This window comes from Equus przewalskii, chromosome 11 (assembly GCF_037783145.1).
Source record: "Equus przewalskii isolate Varuska chromosome 11, EquPr2, whole genome shotgun sequence".
Classification (NCBI taxonomy): domain Eukaryota; kingdom Metazoa; phylum Chordata; class Mammalia; order Perissodactyla; family Equidae; genus Equus; species Equus przewalskii.
Window position 1 is genome coordinate 20,597,094 of NC_091841.1, and position 13,352 is coordinate 20,610,445.

The following is a 13,352-nucleotide window of genomic DNA, read 5'->3' on the forward strand; positions in this document are numbered from 1 at the left end:
AATTTCTTTTAAAAAGCTTCTGAAATTTATATTGAGATTGCAGTGAATCTGTAGTTCAATTGGGTGAGAAGTAATATCTGAATAATATTGAATACTCCAATGCATGAATATGATGTAACTCTCTATGTTTTCTTTAAATTAAAAAAAAATTCTTTAAATGTTTTAGCAAAATGTTTTTAGTTTTTTGGTTGATTGTACTTGAATATCTTTTATTAAATTTATCCTCATTTATTTAATTTTTTGAATGCTATTATAAATAAATAAATGCAAATTATTTTATATTTTGAGCTTTTAAAAAATATTTGTTGCTTGTTAATGGAAATATCCATTTTTCTATATTGTTCTATGTACTGTGAACTACTGAATTAACTTATTTGTTCTAGTAGGTATTGTTTTTTGAATACTACTTAAAATTTTCTATGTATATGATCAAGCATGTTTTTTGCAAATAAAAAGAATTATACTCCTTCCTTCTGTATGACTTTTATTTCCTTTTCTTGCCTTATTGCGCTGCCTAGAAACTGCAGGGAAATGTTGTATATGGGGGGATTAGATGGGCTTCCCTGCTTTGTTCTCGATCTTAGGGAAAAACATCTCTTCTCTCACCTAAGTATAACAGTAGCTGTTGATTTTTCATAGATGGGCTTTGCCAAGGTAAGGAAGTTCCTTTATATTTCTAGCTTGCTAAGAGTTTTTTTTTTAATCATAAATCAATGTTGAAATTTGTCAAATACTTTTCATACATCTATTAGGATGATTATATGATATTTCTCTTTTCTTGCTGATATGTTGAATTATAATTATTTATTTTTGAATGCTAAATTAACCTTATATCATCAGGATAAATCCCACTTGATCAAGAGGTATTATTCTTGTTACATATTGTTGTATCAACTTCTATTATTTTGTTAAGGATTTTTGTACTTATGTTTATAAGGGATATTAGTCTGTACTTTTCTAGTAAAATCTTTATCTGGTTTTGAAATAATAAAAGTTATAGACACAAAATATGAATTAAGAAAGCATTTCCTCCTCCTCTATTTTCTTAAGAAGTTTGTTGAGAATTAATACTGTTTCTCCCTCAAATATTTGGTTTTTTTTTTTTAAAGATTGGCACCTCAGCTAACAACTGTTGCCAATCTTTTTTTTTTTCTGCTTTATCTCCCCAGGTCCCCCCTGGTACATAGTTGTATATCTTAGTTGCAGGTCCTTCTAGTTGTGGTACGTGTGATGCCGCCTCAACGTGGCCTGATGAGTGGTGCCATGTCCGCGCCCAGGATCCGAACCAGCGAAACCCTGGGCGGCCATGTGTGAACTTAACCACTCGGACATGGGGCTGGCCCCCTCAAATATTTGTTGATTTCAACAGTGAAGCCATCTAGGACTGGGAAACATTTTTACTTACAATTACATTTCTCTGTAGAAATGATTCTAACTACAAATTCAATTTCTTTAGTAAATATATATCTTTTTAGAGGTTTTTTGGGACAACTTCTGGCTATTTGGATCTTTGGAGGGATTTGTCCATTTCATCTAAGCTGTCAAATTTATGGCACAAACTTGTCCCTGGTATTTCTGGCCCCATTAACGTCTGTGGAATCTATAGTAGTGTCTCCTCTTTAGTGCTATGTATATTTCAGCCCAGACAATTCTTTGTTGTGGGAGGCAATTCTTTGCATTGCAGAAAATATAGTAACATCCCTGACCTCTACCCACTAGCCACCAGTATAACATTTAGCCTCAGTTATGAAAAACAAAAGTATCACCAGACATTTATGACATATACTCGAGAGTCTCAAGATGGTGGAAGTTTAATATTCCTAGAGGCAAATGTAACCTTTTATCCAGAGGTATCCTTTAAGAATGTGACAAGAGAACAGGAAGAAAAAGGAGTTTGATGCCAAATTCCTGGGGTTACAACGTTATTATAATACCTGAAAACCACATGATGTGAGATTTCTCTACATTCAGGCATGCACACATACACACAGTGAAAAATAAATATAACAACAACAACAAAACTTAGTACCCAGGCTAATAAGGTATACTGGAACCTGAGGAGCCTATAGAACACTAAACAAGAATACTAAACCCTCAACAGGAGCTTTCAGCACTGGCAATGGGCAAAATCCACAAAAAAAGGCACTTCATACCCAGCCTTTCCCTTACTTGGAAAGTTTTCAAAGGGGAACAATTTAAACAAAGAAAATGAGTTCTAAAGAATGGTTTTATAAAGCAACATTAACAAATAGAAACAACAAGACACAATTTCTATGTCTTGCACTAAGATAAGGTTACATAAATTATGATCTCTTAGAACGTTGCAACTCTAAGGAACATAACATAATAAATACGATACACACACACACACACACACACAGATACGTGAGAGAGTATTAAAATGAAAAGAGAAAATGTAGAACATAAAACAATACATAGTTTTTTATTAGAATATGTAAAGCTGTGCTTGTGCATATTCAATATGTAACATATATGAGAATTGTAAGGATATAGAAAGATGAATTTAGAAGGGAAAACGAAATATCAAAAACTATTTTATGGTCATAGCATTATAGGTAAAATCTTTTAAATTAACTTTCTTTTTCATATGATTTAAACTAACAGTAAATCTGGCCTGCATTCTAGTCTGTATTCTTCTGCCTATTTCTTCTCTAAACTTGAACAGAGTACTACTTCACTTTCCTGGTTAGTATTTATACGAGGAACAAGCTGCCTCCTTTGGAATGTTTCTTAAAGGAGTAAAGAGAATAATGTCTGCATATTATCTCTATACAGTAGGTGCTAGATAAATGTTACTTGGATCAGCATTCTTCCTTGAAAATGTTATTACCTCTTCGTTCACCCACCAGCTTCCAAAATCCCTCCATGTCATTTATCTGTTCCAAATGGAAGCCTGAGTTAGTGCAGCCAAGAACTTTTCCCACAGTACATCTGCTGTCTGCATAGCAGGTGCAGATGTGTTATTTCTCAAATGGAATAGACTTCCTTTTCGCCGGTATAAGTATCAATAAATAAGCTCAGTACTTTCTATCTAAAGCCAACAAAAAACATTTGATTTTCCCACTTTGTTGCGGGAGAAAAAGGACGTTACAAAGCAGTGATTCTCTCCAGTGAGATGAGTCCTCACCTTGAAAATTGTCTCCACGCAGAGGGGTCACCCGGAACAAATGAGAAGCAACAGACTTTTCCAGAATATGAAATTCCTTTATCCTGGCATGCAAATGTGTTTTGGTAAATTTTTCACAGAAATTGCTAAACTGAAGCTCTTAATGTGGACCCTGGCCTTTTAAACCTGGGATGTGGAGGTAGAAAGATTCTGTTAGCTGGCACGGGATCCAGAGGCATTCACTCCCTCCCACCACCCGGGTCCAATGTTTAGGGAGCTGGTTATGCAAGTTTGGGCGTGTAATTCTGTCTCAGGGTTGGATCCTTATACTACTGTTTATAAGTTGGTGTCTTTGGCCAGTTATCTATTCTCTCAGTACTTCAGTTTCCTCATCTATAGGTAGGGTGAATAATACTATCTACTATTACTGTTTTTTTATTTTTTAAGTTAAATGGGCTAACATTTATGAAATGCTTAGGCAAGTGCCTGACAAATATAAAATGTACATTAACATTTCTTAAATGAAACAAACAAACAAAACCCAAAACAAAACTACCTTAATATATTGCATGAAATACTTTTCCCCTATGGTTTTAGATCCAGCCCCTTTTGATATGATCATGCTAATCATGAAGAGACACAATGAAGAGAAGAATGTCAAAAACAGACATGTTGCCCTACTACACAGTCCTACACAGTCCAGATAACTGTGTGTGATTTTCCAATGAATATCTTCATCGAATTCCTCATTTATATTGACTTAAGGTGGCCATTCTTAACTAGTTCATTGTATGTAAGTGGATATGCTCAAATTACAATGTTAGATAAGACTTTGCATTAATTTGGGGTTCTTGGTGTTCAAGAAAAACAAATTCATGTTAAAACATTATCAAAATGTAGCCAGACATCTTAGCATGCATAATCTATCTTGAAAATAGAGATAAAAGTATTGAGATGAATTACCTCCATCTTATTACGGCACTAATTTAGGAGAGGTAGACACAGTTTCCTGTTATAAAAGTGTAGGAAGCAAGATGGAATTTTATTTATTTTAAATACGGATTGTTCTAACTCACCTTTGGTGTTTAACCAACGTGTTTTCAATAATAGCACAGATTCCCACCAGTTGGCCAAAGAAAATCCAAGATTGTTCCATTAACCCTAAGTCTGTGAGTTAACATAACATAAACTAGTTTAATATGGCTACATAGCTTGAAGTGCGTTAGTTAGTATGATAGCAGATATGAAGGACAAGGCTAGATGACCACCTTGAGCTGTACAATTCCAATTCTCAGCAGGTGTCTCATCAGACACCTGATTGCAAGTACACTCCAGGTGTACTTGATACTTTCAGACTCTTTGAAAAGACACACAGTCTACTGAAGGAGTTGGGGAGAGACTCTGGAATGGCCTAACTAAGATTTCCAGTCCTGGTTTGGCAGAAAATAACCTGATTCCCTCATAGGATAAAAAGCCGGGAGTCTCTCATGAGGTGTGGTTAAGTTTACTAATGCTGTAGGTTTTCCATATCTGGGTTTTGACATGAAAAATAGTTCCTTATTCTTGGGAATATTTGTATGTCTATCTTTGCAGCACATGGATGTTTTCTTCTTGTATGTATTGTCCAAAAAGAGTATCACTATTGGTAAGATGAATGTGACACAGTTTGGTACAATACTCACTTTGTTCTATGTCTAAGAATTTTGAAACTTTTACCATTTTCTTAAGAATAACTCAACGTTTCAAATGTCTGAGCCTTTGGGATTTGATTTATAGTATTAACACAAAGGAAATACCTCTGAACATTGATAAAGGGCTTGTATGGCCGAGGGTTGGAGTGATTCATATGATTAGATTGAGTGATAATCTTTGATAAGTTTTATCATATTTGGTCAACTATTATCAGTAGGACTCTACAAAAGTATAGTTCCAGCAAATAATCCATGACTGTTCATCAATAGCATTTTTCTAACCGTTCTAAAGATTAATTGCTGACCAGGATATCATTGTTCAAAGTTCAATTTAATAGCATCAATTGAATGTATGTCCACTATTTGTGGGGTTTTTTTCGTCCAGGAGCTGCCTTATGTAGAAATTCTTTAAGTTGACTGAGCTAGCAGTAGCTTGAAAGAAGTAAATTATAAAGTTAGGGTGGGATTGTCCTTAGAACTTAAACAAGTTATTACTAACAGTTAAGGCGAATATTTTATGGAAAATCAGAATTGTATAACCTTAAACTGGAAAACATTAGTACAAACAAAAAAATAAAGGATAAAAACATATGAAAGAGAATGAGACCGTTAGTAGTTTGAGCCATTTAAGAGAATCTTGTTTCTGCGGTCTTCAGTGGAAGCTCATTGGTTTATGTGGCTTTCTGTTTTTTGTCTTTGTTTTGTTTGTTTTGAGGCAGTCAACTTCTCCGGACTGTCTGCTTTCAGAAGTTCCCTGGAAAACTGCCTTAAGACTTTTAATGGGTATAATTTTATAAGTCTCATCATCTGATGAGTGCTTGTAAACTTACAGCTGTGTTGGTCATCAGAAATACCTGATAGAGTCCCTTCCAGCAAGAGCCCAGAACAGTCTTTCTCAGTTTTATTTTCCAGAATCATCTGCTTTTAGATCATACAGGAATTGATCATGTGGTTGATAAGGAAAAGTAACCTGTCTCTATTGAAGATAGCACAGACGGTATAGGACTAGAGTTTTTCAATATTTATCTAGATCAAATTGCAAAATATTGGAATCAAGTATTTATGGAGCTATTCCTTGTGACATAAGCCTATCGGTGAGCAGATTATACTCATAGAAAATGAGATATAATGGGACAGTACTCAGCAATAAAGTTAATCTCTAGGTGATTCTTTTTTATGCATGTAACAGAAAATATCACAATTATAGTTATCTAAAGTCATAATTGCTCTATTTCTCTTTCAGCAGATGCAAATTCATACACAAGTTGAGCTAGATACTTCTCTTTCCGTGTTAACTCTTTAGTCATTCCTGGTTTTCTTTTTATCTTTGAGTTTGAGAGTTCCTATTGACATTTTTTAAAAAAAGCAAAATTACTGTTTCATGCCCCTGATGTTTTGGGGGATGGAATAGGACATGTTACAAGATGTAACAATAGTTTGTCATCTTTCTCTGAGGCCCTCCACTCCTCCAAGGGTCTTACTTCTTGTCCCCAGTACCCCTCCTAACTGCCTTGCACTCTAGAGATCCTCATACTTGCAAAATGCTTAGCAAAAGCAGGATGGAATCAAAGGTCAATGAGCCAAGCTCTGAGTAATCTAGCTCTGATAAATAATAGCCCTGAGTTGGGTTTGCTCCAACTTGTGTATCTGTTTACTCTGGGTTAATCCTGCCTTTTGCACTTTTATAGCAGACATTTCACACAAGTGTTATAGATTGTGGTTTCTTACAGTTTCATTTCTCCATAGTCCTGATCCTTTCCACTCTCCAGTTTACAGGAATTCCTCAATACATCTGGAGCATTAATAAATTCTTTCTTCTCTTCCTTGGATCTTATTGATGCTAATTCAATCATCCAATAAGGCTTAGGCAAATGATAAGATAACTCCATCTGATGAAATGATAAGGTAGGCTCCATCTGCAATCTTGAGCTAATTCTCTTACTTGCATTGATGCAGTCCTTTTCATATCCATTTCTAGAAGTGCATGTATTTTTATCTGCATTTTTAAAATGGGAAACCAAAATCTACAATGTTGATGTGACTTGCCCAATATTATTCACCCAGTAACTGAGCCATACCTGGAATTCAGACACACTCTTGACCTCTAGTCCCATGTTTTTACGACATCACCCAGGGTACTAGATTTAGGCATGCTAAAACAAAATCCTGTAGTTATATAACATGTAGCTGTTATAAAGCACTTTTACATATGCTGTGTTATCTTTTCCTCATGAAAGCCCTTGATATAGCATTATTATTTACCTTAGACAGGAAATCTTGCAATAAAAACTAACAAGAAAGTTACCAGAGGCAATTGAGCAATGCTAGGTGGACTCACGGTCTAGAGACTTCAAGTCTCTAGATGGGCATAGATGTAAATCCTGACATATTTTGAATATTTCTCTACCACCTACTCCCAACAATAAGGCAATCGGCATGCTGAAATGATACCCAAATAAACTCACCAAGGGCTTGAAAGTCTTGCTTCCCATAAAATATCTTCAACTTTAAGCACACTGGACTGTTCCTTTCAAAGCACTCCCTTGGATCTTCAGCATCCATGAGCCTCATATTATGAGCAACTTGACTGTGAGCCACAGCTCAAGGAAGGCTAAGAAATATTAAAGATGTGAGAGGAACTTGGAGGGAAATAAAAAGTGAATGCCTTGGGTGAATGGCCTGAGCCTTTTCTAAAGCAACTAAATTAACTATAGATCAATGTACTCCTCTTCAATTCCAGAAGAAGAATTGGAATAATCAGAGAATCCATTCCATATTTTTTACATTTTAGTAATGATAACAACTATAGGTAGCATTTGTTGAATATTTATTGTAGACCAGACACTATGCACTGTACTTTCTGTGATTTATCTCATTTAATCATTATAACTGTTCAGTGTAGTAGCTAGTGCTATTCATCTCATTTCACATATGAAAATCTTAAGCCACAGACGTCCTGATCACTAATATTATTTTCATTTCAGTAAAAGTAACTAAGACCTCTTGAAAAAATTATTGATTCTATGTTTCCTAAAGACAGATATAAAGTAAATTTGAGCTGTTTTATTTGTCAGAAGGAAGAAAGCTTTCAAACATCAATGAGGCCATGTCCAAAGAATTTAAGGATCAACAGAATGGGGGATTCTAAGGCCAAAGTTGTAATAATGGCGAGCTATAACTGTAGTAGGACTACACTGAATCTATGAAAAGCCGTAAGTCCATAATGACACAGAAAAATACTCAAAGAAAATTAACATAAAGTCTCAAAAAAGACACTGTGATATTATAGACTTATTTAATAGATCATTGAAAAATGTGAAAATTGATTAATCCTATCTACAAAAAAGGTATTTTCTTTCCTCTTTGAACCTTTAGTTTGTAAAAATTACAAACCTACAGAAAAATTGCAACAATAATATGTTAAACACAAACATAATCTTCATCTACAGTTACCATTTATGGTTTTCCACATTTGTTTTATACACACATTTAAATTCTTTTGTAGGTTCCAGACATTTTGAAAATTTGCCTCAAATATTTCAGCATTTACCATGGAAGCACAGGGATGTTCTCGTGCATAACCACAATACAATGATCAAATTCATAAAATTTAACTTTCCTCTAGAACTGGGAACTAACACATAGACCATATACAATGTTTGCCAATTATAGTAATCACGTCTTCTTAGAATACTTTTTCTGATTCAGCATCCAATCTAGAACCTCAAATTGCTTTTTTCTTTACTTTTTATTAAGATTATGATAGTTTACAACCTTGTGAAATTTCACTTGTACATTATTGTTTGTCAGTGATGTTGTAGGTTCACCTCTTCACACTTTTTTGCCCACCCCCACACCTCCTTTCCCCTCGTATCCTCTTTGTCTACATGTTTAACTTCCACTTATGAGTGGCGTCATACAGAGATTGGCTTTCTTTGTCTGGCTTATTTCACTTAACACAATACCCTCAAAGTCTGTCCATGTAGTGAATGGGACAATTTTATCCTTTTTATGGCTGAGTAATATTCCATCGTGTATATATACCATATCTTCTTTATCCAATCATCAGTTGATGGCACTTAGGTTGCTTCCACGTCTTGGTTATTGTAAATAATGCTGCAATGAACATAGGGGTGCATGGGACCTTTGGAATTGCTGATTTCAAGTTCTTTGGATAGCTACCCAGTAGTGGGATGGCTGGGTCATAAGGTATTTCTATTTTTAGTTTTTTGAGAAATCTCCTTACTGTTTTCCATAGTGGCTGCATCAGTTTGCATTCCCATCAGCAGTGTATGAGGGCTCCTTTTTCTCCACAACCTCTCCAACATTCGTCACTTTTTGTTTTGGTTAGTTTTTTCCATTCTAACGGGTGTAAGGTGGTACCTTAGTGTAGTTTTGATTTGCATTTCCCTGATGATTAGTGATGATGAGCACCTTTTCATGTGGCTATTGTTCATCTGTATGTCTTCTTTGGAGAAATGTCTGTTCATGTCCCCTGTCCATTTTTTGATCGGGTTGTTTGATTTTTTTGTTGTTGAGTTGTGTGAGTTCTTTATATAGTATGGAGATTAACCCTTTGTCAGATATATGACTTGCAAATATTTTTTACCAATTGGTGGGCTGTTTTTTCTTTCAATACTGTTTTCTTTTGCCTTGAAGAAGCTCTTTAGTTTGATGAAGTCCCATTTGTTTGTTCTTTCTATTGTTTCCCTTGTCTGAGAAGACATGGTGTCCAAAATGATCCTTTTGATGCTGATGTCAAAGAGAGTACAGCCTATATTTTCTTCTAGAAGCCTTATGGTTTCATGTCTTACCTTTAGGTCTTTGATCCATTTTGAGTTTATTTTTGTGAATGGTGAAAAAGAATGGTCAATTTTAATTCTTTTACACGTGGCTGTCCAGTTTTCCCAGCACCATTTGTTGAACAGACTTTATTTTCTCCATTGTATGTCCTCAGCTCCTTTGTCGAAGATAAGCTGTCCATAGATGTGTGGTTTTATTTCTGGGCTTTCAATTCTGTTCCATCGATCTGTGCACCTGTTTTTGTACCAGTACCATGCTGTTTTGATTACTGTAGCTTTGTAGTATATTTTGAAGTCAGGGATTGTGATGCCTCCCATTTTGTTCTTTTTTCTCAGGATTACTTTAGCAATTTGGGGTCTTTTGTTGCCCCATATGAATTTTAGGATTCTTTGTTCTATTTCCGTATAGAATGTCATCAGGATTCTGATTGAGATAGCATTGATTCTGTAGATTGCTTTAGGTAGTATGGACATTTTAACTATGTTTATTCTTCCAATCCATGTACATGGAATGTCTTTCCATCTCTTTATGTCGTCATCAATTTCTTTCAGGAAAGTCTTGTAGTTTTCATTGTATAGGTCTTTCACTTCCTTGGTTAAATTTGGCCCAAGGTATTTTATTCTTTTTGTTGCAATTGTGAAAGGGATTGTGTTCTTGAGTTCTTTTTCTGTTAGTCCGTTGTTAGAGTATAGAAGTGCTACTGATTTATGTAGGTTAATTTTATACCCTGCAAATTTGCTGTAGCTGTTGATTATTTCTAATAGTTTTCCAATGGATTCTTTGGGGTTTTCTATATATAAGATCATGTCTTCTCAAACAGTGAGAGTTTCACTTCTTCATTGTCTATTTGCATTCCTTTTATTTCTTTTTCCTGCCAAATTGCTCTGGCAAAAACCTCCAGTACTATGTTGAATAAGAGTGGTGAGAGTGGACACACTTGTCTTGTTCCTGTTCTCAGAGGGATGGCTTTCAGTTTTTGCCCATTAAGTACGATGTTGGCTGTGGGTTTGTCATATACGGCCTTTATTATGTTGAGGTACTTTCCTTCTATACCCATTTTATTGAGAGCTTTTATCATAAATGGATGTTGGATCTTGTCGAAGGCTTTCTCTGCAACTATTGAGATGATCATGTGGTTTTTGTGTCTCATTTTGTTAATATAGTGTATCACATTGATTGACGTGTGGAGATTGAACCATCCCTGTGTCCCTGGTATAAATCCCACTTGATCATGGTGTATGATCTTTTTAATGTATTGCTGTATTCGGTTTGCCAGAATTTTGTTGAGAATTTTTGCCTCTATGTTCATCAGTGATATTGGCCTGTAGTTTTCCTTCTTTGTGTTGTCCTTGTCTGGTTTTGGGATCAGAGTGATGTTAGCTTCATAGAATGTGTTAGGAAGTGCTCCATATTCCTCAATTTTCTGGAATAGTTTGAGAAGGATAGGTACTAAATCGTCTTAGAATGTTTGGTAGAATTCTCCAGAGAATCTGTCTGGTTCAGGACTTTTATTTTGGGGGAGGTTTTTGATTACTGTTTCAATTTCTTTACTTGTGATTGGTCTATTCAGATTCTCTATTTCTTCCTGCTTAAGTTTTGGGAGGTTGTAAGCGTCTAAGAATTTATCCATTTCTTCTAGGTTGTCCAATTTGCTGGCGTATAGTTTTTCATAGTATTCTCTTATAATCTTTTGTATTTATGTGGTATCCATTGTAATTTCTCCTCTCTCATTTCTAATTTTATTTATTTGAGTCTTCTCTCTTTCTTCTTAGTGAGCCTGGCTAAGGGTTTGTAAATTTTATTTTCTCAAAGAACAAACACTTTGTTTCATTGATCCTTTCTACTGTCTTTTTTGTTTCAATTTCATTTATTTCTGCTCTAATTTTTATTATTTCCCTCCTTCTACTGACTTTGGGTTTTGCTTGTTCTTCTTTTTCTAATTCTGTTAGGTGTTGTTTGAGATTGCTTATAGAGATTTTTCTTGTTTATTGATGTGAGCCTGTATTGCAATGAATTTCCCTCTTAGGACCTCTGTTGCTGCATTCCAGATGAGTTGGTATGGCGTGTTTTCATTTCCATTTGTCTCCAGATAATATTTGATTTCTTCTTTAATTTCTTCAATGATCCATTGGTTGTTCAGTAGCATGTTGTTTAATCTCCACATTTACCCCTTTTTCAGCTGTATTCTTGTAGTTGATTTCTAGTTTCATAGCATTATGGTTGTAAAAGATGCTTGATATTATTTCAACCCTCTTGAATTTCTTGAAGATTGCTTTGTTTCCCAAGATATGGTCTATCCTTGAGACTTCTCCATGTGCACTTGAGAAGAATGTGTAACCTGCTGTTTTTGGGTGGAGTGTTCTATATATATCTATTAAGTCCATCTGGTCTAGTTTTTCGTTTAATTCTGCAATTTTCTTGTTGACTTTCTGTCTGGATGGTCTACCCATTGGTGTTAATGGGGTGTTGAGGTCCCCTACTATTATTGTATTGTTGTTGATATTTCTTTTTAGTCTTGTTAAGAGTTGCCTTACATACTTTGGTGTTCCTGTGTTGGGTGCATATATATTTATAAGTGTTATGTCTTCTTGGTGGAGTGTCCCTTTTATCATTATACACTGCCCCTCTTTGTCTCTCTTTATCTGTTTTGCTTTGAAGTCTACTTTGTCTGATATAAGTATGGTGACACCTGCTTTCTTATGTTCATTATTAGCTTGGAGTATCGTCTTCCATCCCTTCAGTCTGAGTCTGTGTTCGTCTTTGGGGCTGAGGTGTGTTTCCTGGAGGCAACATATTGTTGGATCTTGTTCTTTAATCCATCCTGCCACTCTGTGTCTTTTGATTGGAGAGTTCAATCCATTTACATTTAGAGTGATTATTGAAATGTGGGGGCCTAAGGCTGCCTTTTTATTGCTTATTTTCTGGTTCTCTTGCATTTTTTTTTGTTTCTCGTCACATGATTTTTGGACTACCAATTCAGGTAGGTAGTTTTCTATATTGGCTTTCTTCTTATTTATAATTTGTGTCTCTGTTCTTGTTATTCAGTGGTTACCATGTGGTTTGTATAAAACATCTCATAGATGAGATAGTCCATTTTCTGATAGCCTCTTATTTCCTTAAATTAAAACGTTCTATCCCTTTTCTCTTCCCCTTCTAGGTTGTCATTGTCAGATTTTTTTCTTCCATCTTGTGTTGTGAGGTTGTGGTTAAAATGACAAGATCATATTTATTCTTGGTGTTTCCATTCCTTTTATCTTTAATATTAAACTTAGCCTTACTAACCTGTTCTGATGGAGAGCTGCAACTTTCTGATTTTGTCTTTCTACTTATCTCCTTTGCTCTGGGTTTTGTAACCCCTTTCCTCTTTTTGATTTTTCAGGTATGAGGGTCTTCTTGAGCATTTCTTGTAGGGGTGTCTTGTGGCAATGAACTCCCTTAACTTTTGTTTCTCTGGGAAAGTTTTCATTTCTCCATCATATTTGAAGGATATTTTCAATGGATAGAGTATTCTTGGCTGCAAGTTTTTGTTCTTCAGAGTTTCAAATATGTCATTCCACTCTCTCCTAGCCTGTAAGGTATCTGCTGAGAAATCTGCTGACAGCCTTATGGGGGTTCCTTTGCAGGTTATTTTCTTCTGCCTGGCTGCCCTTAATATTTTCATTTTGTCATTGACTTTTGCAAGCTTCACTACTATATGCCTTGGGGTTGGTCTTTTTACAATGATAAAGTTT

The 13,352-nt window shown here is 35.2% G+C and overlaps 1 protein-coding gene across 1 annotated transcript in view; it reads right to left on the reverse strand.

Moving 5' to 3' along the window:
- LOC103556884 (glycine N-acyltransferase-like) overlaps positions 1-3,368 on the reverse strand; it is a 38,738-nt gene extending 35,370 nt beyond the window's left edge. Inside the window, exon 1 of the mRNA XM_008529185.2 lies at positions 3,149-3,368. The gene's annotated coding sequence lies outside the window, so the exon portion shown is untranslated. The remainder of the gene's footprint in view (positions 1-3,148) is intronic.
- Between the last annotated feature and the right edge of the window lie 9,984 nt (positions 3,369-13,352).